This window comes from Tribolium castaneum, chromosome 1 (assembly GCF_031307605.1).
Source record: "Tribolium castaneum strain GA2 chromosome 1, icTriCast1.1, whole genome shotgun sequence".
Classification (NCBI taxonomy): Eukaryota; Metazoa; Arthropoda; class Insecta; order Coleoptera; family Tenebrionidae; genus Tribolium; species Tribolium castaneum.
The window spans coordinates 19,209,934-19,221,148 of NC_087394.1; the positions used below are offsets into that span (position 1 = coordinate 19,209,934).

The 11,215-nt window shown below is 26.5% G+C and overlaps 1 long non-coding RNA gene across 1 annotated transcript; it reads right to left on the minus strand.

Annotated features, from left to right (window-relative positions):
• Positions 1-8,882: 8,882 nt before the first annotated feature.
• Positions 8,883-10,974, minus strand: LOC135266336 (uncharacterized). Its single transcript, XR_010334321.1, has 3 exons — positions 9,682-10,974; positions 9,332-9,613; positions 8,883-9,280 (listed from the first exon to the last, which is right to left on the minus strand). It is a non-coding gene; the product is annotated as an uncharacterized LOC135266336 (long non-coding RNA).
• Positions 10,975-11,215: the final 241 nt, after the last annotated feature.

The window sequence follows — 11,215 nt, forward strand, 5'->3', positions numbered from 1 at the left end:
AGGAGAAGACATAAAAGTCACTAAATGTTTCAGAGTCGTCTTTAGTCGTCATATTAATAACAATAACATTAATAATAATAATACTAATAGTACTAAATTTGCTTATATTCAAGCGCTTTATTAAGGTAACAGTTTTTTGGTTTCTTGCTTATATCTCGAAAACAGTTACTCCTATCAATTTTTACCTTTTTTTCAAAATTAAAGCTGATAAAATTTCCTACAAAATAGTTATTTCCATTTTTTTGTAGGACCAACCATAAGCGAGTTATAGAGTTGGATATAAATAATCTTTAACAAAAATTTGCTTTAAAATAAAATGTTTGAAAAACTGATATTAAACTAAATTAATTGGGTCCAACACTTTAGTAGAGGAAAAAGGAGAAGACATAAAAATCACCAAAGTCTTCAGAGTTGTTTTTAGTACTAAATTTGCTTATATGCAAGCGCTTAATTAAGGTAACAGTTTTTTGGTTTCTTGCTTATATCTCGAAAACAGTTACTCCTATCAATTTTTATCTTTTTACTAAAATTAAAGCTGATAAAATTTCCTACAAAATAGTAATTTGCATTTTTCATGTAGGACTAACCATAAGCGAGATATAAGTTTAAAAATAATTAATATTTAAAAAAAAAGTGCTTTAACAGAAAATGTCTTGTGATTTAAAATACACTTAATTTATTGGGTCCAATACTTTATTAGAAGAAAAAGGAGGTGACATAAAAGTCACCAAAGTCTTGAGAGTCGTTCTTAGTCGTCATATCAATAACAATAACATTAATAATAATAATAATACTAATAGTACTAAATTTGCTTATATGCAAGCGCTTAATTAAGGTAACAGTTTCTTGCTTATATCTCGAAAACTTACATTTTTGTTCAGTAACTGTAACAGTTTTTACTTTGGTTTTTTGCTTATATCTCGAAAACAATTACTCCTATCAATTTTTATCTTTCAAAATTAAAGCTGATAAAATTTCCTACAAAATAGTTATTTGCATTTCTTTTGTAAGACCAACCATAAGCGAGTTATAGAGTTGGATATAAATAATCTTTATCAAAAATTTGCTTTAAAATATAATGTTTGAAAAACCGAAATTAAATTGAGTCTAACACTTTAGTATAGGAAAAAGGAGAAGACATAAAAGTCACCAAAGTCTTCAAAGTCGTTTTTAGTCGTCATATTAATAACAATAACATTAATAATAATAATAATGCTGCATTTTCGTCTTCGTCTCAAACATTGAAAACTGAATTACATTTTTGTTCAGTAACTGTAACAGTTTTTACTTTGGTTTTTTGCTTATATCTCGAAAACAATTACTCCTATCAATTTTTATCTCTCTTTCAAAATTAAAGCTGATAAAATTTCCTACAAAATAGTTATTTGCATTTTTCATGTAGGACTAACTATAAGCGAGATATAAGTTTGAAAATAATTAATATTTAAAAAAAAAGTGCTTTAACAGAAAATGTCTTGTGATTTAAAATACACTTAATTTAATGGGTCCAATACTTTATTAGAAGAAAAAGGAGGTGACATAAAAGTCACTGAAATCTTCAGAGTCGTTTTTAAATGCTGCATTTTCGTCTTCGTCTCAAACATTGAAAACTAAATTACATTTTTGTTCAGTAACTGTAACAGTTTTTACTTTGGTTTTTTGCTTATATCTCGAAAACAATTACTCCTATCAATTTGTGTTTTTTTTTCAAAATCAAAGCTGATAAAATTTCCTACAAAATAGTTATTGGCATTTTTTTTGTAGGACCAACCATAAGCGAGTTATAGAGTTGGATATAAATAATCTTTAACAAAAATTTGCTTTAAAATAAAATGTTTGAAATACTGAAATTAAACTAAATTAATTGTATCTAACACTTTAGTATAGGAAAAAGGAGAAGACATAAAAGTCACCAAAGTCTTCAGAGTCGTTTTTAGTCGTCATATTAATAACAATAACATTAATAATAATAATACTAATAGTACTAAATTTGCTTATATGCAAGCGCTTTATTAAGGTAACAGTTTTTTGGTTTCTTGCTTATATCTCGAAAACAGTTACTCCTATCAATTTTTATCTGTTTACTAAAATTAAAGCTGATAAAATTTCTTACAAAACAGTTATTTGCATTTTTCATGTAGGACTAACCTTAAGCGAGATGTAAGTTTGAAAATAATCAATATTTAAAAAAAAAGTGCTTTAACAGAAAATGTCTTGTGATTTAAAATACACTTAATTTATTGGGTCCAATACATTATTAGAAGAAAAAGGAGGTGACTTAAAAGTCACAGAAGTCTTCAGAGTCGTTTTTAAATGCTGCATTTTCGTCTTCGTCTCAAACATTGAAAACTGAATTACATTTTTGTTTAGTAACTGTAACAGTTTTCACTTTGGTTTTTTGCTTATATCTCGAAAACTATTATTTCTATCAATTTTTATCTTTCTTTCAAAATTAAAGCTGATAAAATTTCCTACAAAATAGTTATTTGCATTTTTCATGTAGGACTAACAATAAGCGAGATATAAGTTTGAAAATAATTAATATTAAAAAAAAGTGCTTTAACAGAAAATGTTTTGTGATTTAAAATACACTTAATTTAATGGGTCCAATACTTTATTAGAAGAAAAAGGAGGTGACATAAAAGTCACTGAAGTCTTCAAAGTCGATTTTAAATGCTGCATTTTCGTCTTTGTCTCAAACATTGAATACTGAATTACATTTTTGTTTAGTAACAGTTACAGTTTTCTTATTGGTTTTTTGCTTATATCACGAAAACAGTTACTCCTATCAATTTTTATCTTTCTTTCAAAATCAAAGCTGATAAAATTTCCTACAAAATAGTTATTGGCATTTTTTTTGTAGGACCAACCATAAGCGAGTTATAGAGTTGGATATAAATAATCTTTAACAAAAATTTGCTTTAAAATAAAATGTTTGAAAAACCGAAATTAAACTAAATTAATTAAGACTAACACTTTAGTTGAGGAAAAAGGAGAAGACATAAAAGTCACCAAAGTTTTGAGAGTTGTTTTTAGTCGTCATATTAATAACAATAACATTAATAATAATAATACTAATAGTACTAAATTTGCTTATATGCAAGCGCTTTATTAAGGTAACAGTTTATTGGTTTCTTGCTTATATCTCGAAAACAGTTACTCCTATCAATTTTTATCTTTTTACTAAAATTAAAGCTGATAAAATTTCCTACAAAATAGTTATTTGTATTTTTCTTGTAGGACCAAGCATAAGCGAGTTATAGAGATAGATATAAATAATATTTAACAAAAATTTGCTTTAAAATAAAATGTTTGAAATACTGAAATTAAACTAAATTAATTGTGTCTAACACTTTAGTATAGGAAAAAGGAGAAGACATAAAAGTCACCAAAGTCTTCAGAGTCGTTTTTAGTCGTCATATTAATAACAATAACATTAATAATAATAATACTAATAGTACTAAATTTGCTTATATGCAAGCGCTTTATTAAGGTAACAGTTTTTTGGTTTCTTGCTTATATCTCGAAAACAGTTACTCCTATCAATTTTTATCTGTTTACTAAAATTAAAGCTGATAAAATTTCCTACAAAATAGTTATTTGCATTTTTCATGTAGGACTAACCGTAAGCGAGATATAAGTTTGAAAATAATCAATATTTAAAAAAAAGTGCTTTAACAGAAAATGTCTTGTGATTTAAAATACACTTAATTTATTGGGTCCAATACATTATTAGAAGAAAAAGGAGGTGACTTAAAAGTCACAGAAGTCTTCAGAGTCGTTTTTAAATGCTGCATTTTCGTCTTCGTCTCAAACATTGAAAACTGAATTACATTTTTGTTTAGATACTGTAACAGTTTTCACTTTGGTTTTTTGCTTATATCTCGAAAACAATTATTCCTATCAATTTTTATCTTTCTTTCAAAATTAAAGCTGATAAAATTTCCTACAAAATAGTTATTTGCATTTTTCTTGTAGGACCAACCATAAGCGAGTTATAGAGTTGGATATAAATAATATTTAACAAAAACTTGCTTTAAAATAAAATGTTTGAAAAACTAAAAAATAAAATTTCCTACAAAATAGTAATTTGCATTTTTCATATAGGACTAACCATAAGCGAGATATAAGTTTAAAAATAATTAATATTTAAAAAAAAGTGCTTTAACAGAAAATGTCTTGTGATTTAAAATACACTTAATTTATTGGGTCCAATACTTTATTAGAAGAAAAAGGAGGTGACATAAAAGTCACCAAGGTCTTGAGAGTCGTTCTTAGTCGTCATATCAATAACAATAACATTAATAATAATAATACTAATAGTACTAAATTTGCTTATATGCAAGCGCTTTATTAAGGTAACAGTTTATTGGTTTCTTGCTTATATCTCGAAAACAGTTACTCCTATCAATTTTTATCTTTTTACTAAAATTAAAGCTGATAAAATTTCCTACAAAATAGTTATTTGTATTTTTCTTGTAGGACCAAGCATAAGCGAGTTATAGAGATAGATATAAATAATATTTAACAAAAATTTGCTTTAAAATAAAATGTTTGAAATACTGAAATTAAACTAAATTAATTGTGTCTAACACTTTAGTATAGGAAAAAGGAGAAGACATAAAAATCACCAAAGTCTTCAGAGTCGTTTTTAGTCGTCATATTAATAACAATAACATTAATAATAATAATAATAATAATAGTACTAAATTTGCTTATATGCAAGCGCTTTATTAAGGTAACAGTTTTTTGGTTTCTTGCTTATATCTCGAAAACAGTTACTCCTATCAATTTTTATCTGTTTACTAAAATTTAAGCTGATAAAATTTCCTACAAAATAGTTATTTGCATTTTTCATGTAGGACTAACCATAAGCGAGATATAAGTTTGAAAATAATCAATATTTAAAAAAAAGTGCTTTAACAGAAAATGTCATGTGATTTAAAATACACTTAATTTATTGGGTCCAATACATTATTAGAAGAAAAAGGAGGTGACTTAAAAGTCACAGAAGTCTTCAGAGTCGTTTTTAAATGCTGCATTTTCGTCTTCGTCTCAAACATTGAAAACTGAATTACATTTTTGTTCAGTAACAGTTACAGTTTTCTTATTGGTTTTTTGCTTATATCTCGAAAACAGTTACTCCTATTAATTTTTATCTTTTTTTCAAAATTAAAGCTGATAAAATTTTCTACAAAATAGTTATTTGCATTTTTCTTGTAGGACCAACCATAAGCGAGTTATAGAGTTGGATATAAATAATATTTAACAAAAACTTGCTTTAAAATAAAATGTTTGAAAAACTAAAAAATAAAATTTCCTACAAAATAGTAATTTGCATTTTTTATGTAGGACTAACCATAAGCGAGATATAAGTTTAAAAATAATTAATATTTAAAAAAAAGTGTTTTACAGAAAATGTCTTGTGATTTAAAATACACTTAATTTATTGGGTTCAATACTTTATTAGAAAAAAAAGGAGGTGACATAAAAGTCACCAAAGTCTTGAGAGTCGTTCTTAGTCGTCATATCAATAACAATAACATTAATAATAATAATACTAATAGTACTAAATTTGCTTATATGCAAGCGCTTAATTAAGGTAACAGTTTCTTGCTTATATCTCAAAAACTTACATTTTTGTTCAGTAACTGTAACAGTTTTTACTTTGGTTTTTTGCTTATATCTCGAAAACAATTACTCCTATCAATTTTTATCTTTTTTTCAAAATTAAAGCTGATAAAATTTCCTACAAAATAGTTATTTGCATTTTTTTTGTAAGACCAACCATAAGCGAGTTATAGAGTTGGATATAAATAATCTTTAACAAAAATTTGCTTTAAAATATAATGTTTGAAAAACCGAAATTAAACTAAATTAATTGAGTCTAACACTTTAGTATAGGAAAAGGAGAAGACATAAAAGTCACCAAAGACTTCAGAGTCGTTTTTAGTCGTCATATTAATTACAATAACATTAATAATAATAATAATGCTGCATTTTCGTCTTCGTCTCAAATATTGAAAACTGAATTCCATTTTTGTTCAGTAACAGTTACAGTTTTCTTATTGGTTTCTTGCTTATATCTCGAAAACAGTTACTTCTATCAATTTTTATCTTTTTTTCAAAATTAAAGCTGATAACATTTCCTACAAAATAGTTATTTGCATTTTTTTGTAGGACCAACCATAAGCGAGTTATAGAGTTGGATATAAATAATCTTTAACAAAAATTTTCTTTAAAATAAAATGTTTGAAAAACTAAAATTAAACCAAATTAATTGTGTCTAACACTTTAGTAGAGGAAAAAGGAGAAGACTAAAAGTCACTAAAGTCTTCAGAGTCGTTTTTAGTCGTCATATTAATAACAATAACATTAATAATAATAATACTAATAGTACTAAATTTGCTTATATGCAAGCGCTTAATTAATGTAACAGTTTTTTGGTTTCTAGCTTATATCTCGAAAACAGTTACACCTATCAAATTTTATCTTTCTTTCAAAATTAAAGCTGATAAAATTTCCAACAAAGTAATTATTTGCATTTTTCTTGTAGGACTAAGCATAAGCGAGTTATAGAGATGAATATAAATAATTTTTAACAAAAATTTGCTTTAAAATAAAATGTTTGAAAAACTGAAATTAAACTAAATTAATTGTGTCTAACACTTTAGTGGAGGAAAAAGGAGAAGACATAAAAGTCTTTAAAGGTTTCAGAATCGTCTTTAGTCGTCATATTAATAACAATAACATTAATAAACTAATAGAACTAAATTTGCTTATATGCAAACGCTGCATTAAGGTAATAGTTTTTTGGTTTCTTGCTTATATCTCGAAAACAGTTACTCCTATCAATTTTTAACTTTTCACCAAAATTAAAGATGATAAAATTTCCTGCAAAATAGTTATTTGCATTTTTCATGTAGAACAAACCATAAGCGAGATATAAGTTTGAAAATAATTAATAATTAAAAAAAAAATGTGTTTTAACAGAAAATGTCTTGTGATTTAAAATACACTTAATTTATTGGGTCCAATACTTAATTAGAAGAAAAAGGAGGTGCAAATAACTATTTTGTTGGAAATTTTATTAGCTTTAATTGTGAAAGAAAGATAAAATTTGATAGGAGTAACTGTTTTCGAGATATAAGCAAAAAACCAATAAGAAAACTGTAACTGTTACTGAACAAAAATGTAATTCAGTTTTCAATGTATGAGACGAAGACAAAAATGCAGCATTTAAAAACGACTCTGAAAACTTCAGTGACTTTTATGTCACCTTCTTTTTCTTCTAATAAACTATTGGACCCAATAAATTAAGTGTATTATAAATCACAAAACATTTTCTGTTAAAACACTTTTTTTTAATTATTAATTACTTTCAAACTTATATCTCGCTTATGGTTAGTTCTACATGAAAAATGCAAATAACTATTTTGTAGGAAATTTTATCACCTTTAATTTTGGTGAAAAAGTAAAAATTGATAGGAGTAACTGTTTTCGAGATATAAGCAAAAAACAAAAAAACTGTTACTTTAATTAAGCGCTTGCATATAAGCAAATTTAGTACTACTAGTATTGTTATTATAAATGTTATTGTTATTAATATGACGACTAAAGACAACTCTAAGACTTTAGTGACTTTTATGTCTCCTCCTTTTTCCTCTACTAAAGTGTTAGACACAATTAATTTAGTTTAATTTCAGTTTTTCAAACATTTTATTTTAAAGCAAATTTTTGTTAAATATTAAAAACTATAAAATGGCTTAGATTGCCTAAAACACACATCACACATGATCTTTTGCATAGAAATGATAAAACGCTCATATAACACAAAATAAGCTTCATTTTTGCTTAGAAAACTAAGCTTACTTTTATTACTACTATTATTATTATTTTTATTATTATTATTATTATTATTATTACTATTATTATTATTATTATTATTATTATTATTATTATTAATATTATTATTATTAAAAACCGATTATAACTTTTGTATAGTAAATGTTTTTATACCAGTTTTAAAATGAGTTATTAATTTTAGACAATTTCTTGTCTAAAAACACAGATCACAGATGGGCTCTTGCATAGAAATGAGAAAACGCTCAGATAACACAAAATAAGCATCATTTTTGCTTAGAAAAACTAAGCTTTAATTTAGAAAGAAATTCATTATTATATGTATTATTATCATTATTATTATTATTATTATTATTATTATTATTATTATTATTATTATTATTTCTTTTATTACTATTATTATTATTATTATTATTATTATTATTAACTTTTGTATAGTAAATGTTTTTATACCAGTTTTAAAATGAGTTATTAATTTTAAACAATTTCTTGCCTAAAAACGCTCATATAACACACAAAATAAGCTTTATTTTTGCTTAGAAAACTAAGCTTACTTTTATTACTATTATTATTATTTTAATTATTATTATTATTGTTATTATTATTATTATTATTTTTATTATTATTATTATTATTGTTATTATTATTATTATTATTATTATTATTATTATTATTATTATTATTATTATTAAAAACCGATTATAACTTTTGTATAGTATTGTTTTTATACCAGTTTTAAAATGAGTGATTCATTTTAGCCAATTTCTTGCCTAAAAACTATAAAATGGCTTAGATTGCCTAAAAACACAGATCACACATGATCTTTTGCATAGAAATGAGAAAACGCTCATATAACACAAAATACATCTGATCATTCAAAAATCGAAATTGAGTTACAAATTATGATATATTCAGAGCCAAATGCAAGAATTAAAACAACATCAATTGTTGACTACACTCGCATAGACGAAAGTCTCTTGACTTACGACTGGAATGGTTTAGATTCACTAAATGCGGAAGAACAATGGAAACATTTTAAATCGATTTTACAAACTTGCATTACAACAAATTCCAGACTGTTTACAAACCGACTGAGAAAAGATAAACCGTGGATAAATCAACACATGCTTGACAAAATAAAATACAAAGCTAAATTATGGAAAAAATTTAAAAGGAAGCCTACTGAAGATAATTTTTCTGCTTATAAAAGATTTTCTAACCAACTAAAATCTGATTTACAAATAGCTAGGTGTAATTATGAAAATTCTATATTAAATAAACCAAAACTATTTTATTCCCATGTACGTAAATTTATCTCTAGTCGTGTGTCGGTCCCTTTAGTACGAAATGCTTCAGGTCTACTCTGCTCCGATCATACAGAAACTGCAAACACTTTAGCGGACAGTTTTGCTGCTACCTATAATTTAAACATTAATAATAATATACCGTCATTTATGCCTACAAGTACATTTAGTGGGTTGTCTTATATTAATTTTACTCCGGATCTGGTAAAAAGCCAACTCTGTGCCATTAAATTAAATACAGCTCCAGGTCCGGATCAGATACCTCCCAAACTCCTGAGAACTTGTGCTGCTTCGTTGTCGGGCCCACTTGCCAAAATGATGACAAAATCATTCTTACAAGGCACTTTGCCCTACGAGTGGTTGCAAGCAACAATCACGCCTTTGTACAAGTCAGGAGATAAACTTGATCCTGCTAACTATAGACCTGTAAGTCTCACGTCGACATGCTGTAAAATTATGGAAAAAGTTATAGTCAAGGAACTATTAACTTACATGAGAAAAAATAATTTAATACCTGAGCATCAGCACGGCTTTTTACCAGGTAGGTCAGTTGTCACAAATTTGCTATCCTGCACAAATCTATGGACAAAAATGTTAGACACTAACCAACCTGTAGACATAATTTACCTTGATTTTAGTAAAGCCTTTGATAAAGTCCCTCACAATCTCTTGTTAGCAAAACTGGAGTCCTATGGTGTAACAGGAAATTTGCTTGATTGGATCCGAGCGTTTCTATCAAATCGAAACTATTGTGTAAAAGTCTGTGGTAAATTTTCGTACTCTAAACCAGTATTAAGTGGGGTCCCACAGGGATCAGTTCTTGGACCAATTTTATTCTTGTTATATACAGCAGATTTATTGTTTTCACTGGACAGCTATTCAGCATATGCGGATGATATTAAGTTATTTGCTAACCCACTTGTCACGGACTTGCAAGACCAACTTAATTTAATCTTCCAATGGAGCGAGAAGTGGCAAATACCACTAAATATTGCAAAATGCTGTGTACTTCAGTGTGGCCACAACAACCCAAAGTACCTTTACCATATAAATGGCACACTCCTGAGTGTAAAAACCTCAACCAAAGATCTAGGGGTCATTGTAAATGATAAGTTAGGATGGTCAGAGCAATGTCTAGCATCAGTGGGTCGAGCGCGTAAAATGTTTTATTTGCTAAAGCATGTTTTTCCAAATCCTTCAGTCAGTTTTATTTCAAAGGTGTACATCACTTACATAAGGCCGCATTTGGAATTTGCCATTCCAGTCTGGATACCTTATTTGTTAAAGGATATTGATTTGCTGGAAAGAACTCAGCACCTGGTAACTAGATGGACACACTGTTTAAGACAAGTTTCATATGAACAACGTCTTGAAATACTCAAAATACCAGATCTACGTGCTCGTCAAAACAGGGCAGATGCAATTCAAATTTTTCGGCTTACTCATGGTTTATTTCCTGGAGTAACACGCAATTTCTTGCAAATTCAATATCATGACAGACTTAGAGGTCATTCTTATAAGCTGAAAAAAGAACCATTTAAGACTACCGTTAGAAAGAATTATTTGACAAATCGTGCATTTGATATATGGAATGGCTTGCCTGATAACGTTGTTGCAGCTGTTACTGTTTCTTCCTTCAAGAATCAATATGACACATTACAATAATTAACATTAACCTTTATTAATTAACTAATTTAACTGTAGATTAAAATTGTATTTCATTTTTCATTATTCAATGGTGTTTTATTTAACACGAAACCGTATTTCTTGATATTTTGCTATAAAGGTGTTAACCTCAGCAAAGAATCTATGTTAATAATAATAATAATAATAATAAGCTTCATTTTTGCTTAGAAAACTAAGCTTACATTTATTACTACTATTATTATTATATTTATTATTATTATTATTATTATTATTATTATTACTATTATTATTATTATTATTAATATTATTATTATTAAAAACCGATTATAACTTTTGTATAGTAAATGTTTTTATACCAGTTTTAAAATGAGTTATATTAATTTAGACAATTTATTGCCTAA